Source organism: Dromaius novaehollandiae, chromosome 2 (assembly GCF_036370855.1).
Source record: "Dromaius novaehollandiae isolate bDroNov1 chromosome 2, bDroNov1.hap1, whole genome shotgun sequence".
Taxonomy (NCBI): domain Eukaryota; kingdom Metazoa; phylum Chordata; class Aves; order Casuariiformes; family Dromaiidae; genus Dromaius; species Dromaius novaehollandiae.
In genome coordinates, this window is record NC_088099.1 from 118,721,416 (window position 1) to 118,725,644 (window position 4,229).

Here is a 4,229-nt window from a genome sequence, read left to right on the forward strand (position 1 = left end):
GCCGCGCCGCTGGGTTCTCGGAGGGGCGGGGGGCGCGCTCTTCCCCCGTTCCCCCCGCCAGCCTTGCGCGCCGCGGCGGGTAACGGCCGCAACGGCCGCCGTGGCGGGAGCCGGCCTCGAAACGCCCGGGCGTCCTCCCCGGCTCCCTCGGCCTGAACCTGGCTCCCTGCCCGCTGCAGCACCCCGCTGGGGGCACTCCCCTGGGCCAGAGTCGAGAGGGCTCGTGTCGCGACAGCTGCTTGGCCCGAGCTCGTATCGTAACAGTCGCCGTCTGGCGCAGGGCGGGGGCCCTGCAGAGGCGGCTCACGGGCCTCGCCGGAGGAAGCAGCAGACGTTGTGGAGGCCTGGGGCTGCCGCGGGTCCCCCCGTGCTGCTCGGGGTCCTGCTGCTCGTGACTCCTCGTCGGGGGAGAGACATGCTGCTGTTGAAACGGCCACTCATGATACAAAGGGAGAAAACCGACTTCCAGTGGCAATGGGCAGCCAACAACAAAATGTCCGCAGGCTGTCCAAAGATAACATTAACTTCTCGGCAGAGAGCAGTGCACAAGAAAGTGTAACTAAATATTGGACTTATTTCTTCCCAAGTATGTAAGCTCATTCAATCACTGACCTAAAATTAGCAGTTGCCTAGGTACAAGATCTGATTAAACTTATTTTGTGCAAACAGAACGCAGAACTGGGGAGTAATGTGAATGGTTCATAGTGTCAAAGAGCCAATTTCACAAAGTTTAAAACTGCTGTTGGTACAACAAACTGGGAATATGAATTTAAAGAGCAAAGTGTCAAAAACCTAAGATGTACTTAAAGACATCGGTTCACCCAAAAGCCATGATTACACAAACATGGAAAAGAAAGCTATTTTGGATGAAATACATTTGGATTATAGGGAAAATGCGAAAGAAAAGGTCAAATTGTCATCAGAAAAATGATACTGAAGTGGGAGAGGGGAAAGGCGAATTAATGGCAATTACAATTCTCAGAATCCTCTGTGAAAGATAACTGATAAGGAAAGCTAAAGGATTAGTGTGATAACAATGGCCAAGAGCACTCAGGACAATAAAAAGAACAGTTTTAAAGATATTAAGAACAATAAGCACAGACATGAGTGTCAGCTACTTATACAAAAGCTCTTGCTATTAGGCTGTGATTAAAGATACTGAACCAATACTTAAATGTATAAAAAGAAATGGAGTGCCAGAATGAGACATTTTTAAGCTCTCCTCTTCCTTTCTTCAGACCCTTCCTAGCTACCACCCCTGGAAACCTCACCACTATTACCTTCATCAGCTCCTCTCCCACCTATAGCTGTGAGAACTGTTGCCACTGTTTGGTTGTCTACATTTGCACTTTTTTGGCCCACTTTTGTTATAGAAAGGAGAGATACCGAAAGCAGGAAGGGTGTTGCCTTGACAGCTTACTACTCTCAGAATGTGATTTTCATTTCCAAACAGTTGAAGAAAGGTATACAAAGAGGAAGGCCATAAAAACAGCCCAGGGCTTGAAAATAAGCCTTAAGAACTGAAGCTTAAAAACGTACGTCTTTTCAGTTTATCATGGAGAAGAATGAAGGCTGAACTCATTGCTCAGTGTAGGGTCATAAACATGGAGAGGAAATTAATTTATTAATTTAATGCTGTACAGTCTGAAGTTGAATACATTCTCCCCTGTGTAATCTTTAGAGAATCAGGTCCCATCTCAAGTCATTATAGAACATTTGGTTCCAGAATTTGCGAAGGCACTAGACGGTGCTCTGCTCGAGGAGAAAAATCGGAGTTTCTGTCTGCAGGAAAATGCTTCCTGACCTCCCCAAGATCAAGAACCACTACTTTCCTCTTTTCCTTTTCTTTCCTCAGAGATCATTTTGGTCTTTTCCTCACATAACAGCTTTATGCCTTTTTCCTTAAGTACAGGATGAATAGACAGATGGTGGTTTCCTTGATCCTTACACAAACTGACATAAAGAGTATAGAAACAAAGAGTGCAGCATGGTTTATAAATATGAATACAAGAACAGATTACCTTGACTACATTAAAATAGTAAAGCACAAGTTAGCATTATTACAAGCATCTTTTTTCTTAGTGAAGAAACCTTAAGGGAATCACAGCTTGCGTGTGCAGTAGAAGTTGGAAGGAGGAACTGCCTGCGCTGACTGTGCCTCCGTGGCCTTTTGCAGGCCCACCCAAGCTCTCTTCCTCAGGTTCCAAGCTAGCTGCAAGCCAGCAAGCCAGCTCTGATCCAAAAGCTGAGCTGGGTAGTCTTGTTAGCACAAGACTGCATGCAGGCCAATAGGTTTAGCAGGATTCATTAAGGCTGGAAGATGGGTCGGAGCAAGTGCAGATCTGTTAACGAGATGGTCTTTACTCCATGAAATCTACAGCAGCCCCATTCTGAAGAGCACAGGTGACAAGGGTGCCCTCAAACAGTACAAGCAGATGCTATGGTATGGCAAAAAGGGTGGGGAAAGAAGGCAGGCCCTTTTGCAAGGCATGATTTAGGCGCCTTTGCAATACCTGTGAGAGAACAAAAGATGGTGTTCTTCCTTTTAAATAATCAAGCTTATTAGGAATTAAAATATGCATTTACATTTCTTATTTCTTTAAATATCTATCCTCATCCAATATATTGATATGAGCATTTCTTACTGTACATTTTATTTTCTAGAAGGAACATAATGTTCTTGGGAACCTTTCTATGTATCTTTTTGCTTTAAAACTTTTAATGTACATGTATTCATAGCACAGTTGTGATCATATCATACATTCAACTTTTTTCTTACAGATAGCTGCCATGCCTACCAAAAAAAATCCTAGTTTTCAGTGTTTTAGGTCTGATTTTACAGTGCACTAGTACTTTACAGTGCTTTATATGTTTAAAGAAAAGTGCTCCTTCATAGCAAAGGTGAGCACTCAACATTTCTGCAGCACAAACCTTGACTATCTCAACATGAGCACCCAGAAAATAAACACCCAAGCATAAAGTATCTGCAAAAACCCTAGTATGCGTGATCTGCCTACCATCTCACACGGTGCTGAAGCTGAGCACGGCCAGAGCGGAGACCAGCCAGGCTGCCCAGCACAGTAGAGTCTCCTAAAGCTGCCCGCTTAGGGCCTGGGATGCTGCACAGCTAAGGCACCTGCTTTATGAAATCCACGGTTACATTTTGTCCCTATGTCATAGTAAGAACAAACTGAAAAATACAATGTAAGTAAGGTGTGACTTTTAATACTACATGATATATAAAGTGTCATGGCAGGCTAAAGGATAAGGTAGCAATCCAGGAGCTGTTTCAAGTAGCATACTTAGTGTTTCCCGTTCCAGTGTTACATACTCATTTTCAGCGGTTTTCAAACTTCTGAGTTCTGGATCACTAAAAGTGTACTTTTGAGGGAAGGAAAAGAAAAAAAACTAAAGGATAGTCAAAAACATAGCATAACCATTCCTATATATAATCTACATGTATTTTGATACTCTTTTCATTAACATGAATAAAAAACTCCCTAGAAGCTTATATCATTTATGAAATACTTTTCATTTGTTGGAGTTTTTTCCTTTAAAGACTTGATTTTAAGTAGGATAACTAGCTATTAGGTAGGGATTGTCGCACCAAAGTGTCATAGGAGTCTTGTTTGGTGATAAAATAAATAACAAGAATAGTACATCGATCTGGATTCTTGCATCACTCATTGCAATTTAGACAATTAGGAGGAAAAAATGAAAGCAAAAATATAGAGGTACAAAATCTGAGAATCAGGCTGTTTTCTCTACAGATTTATTCTAATAACACCAAAATGATTATTTCCATCCAAGAACAGTAAATGTTTCTGTTGATGTATCCCTGGTCTGGTATTACCTTGCCCCTGCTTCTATCTTCACATACTCCTTGTACACCTACCAAAGCACAACACAAGGAAGTAGCAGAGTCTCTCTGCTCTTTTTCCAAATATCTTCTAAAGCTGCATGACATCAGAAATGCTACAGTCATATACTGATGCCCTAGTGATCGTTTGCAAACTGTGAAGATTAAAGGAAACAGAAAGTAAGCATAAGAAAATGGAATGTCAACACAAGGAAAATGAAAACAGCAAAGGAAAAAGAGAGGCAATCGTTTGATATTGTATTTAATTTTTCCACTTTCTGTAAGTTGCTACTAATATGCAAGAGAGAATCATAAAAAATGGGGCAGTATCCCTTAGTTATACAAAAATTATGAGTTATGATCAATGCTT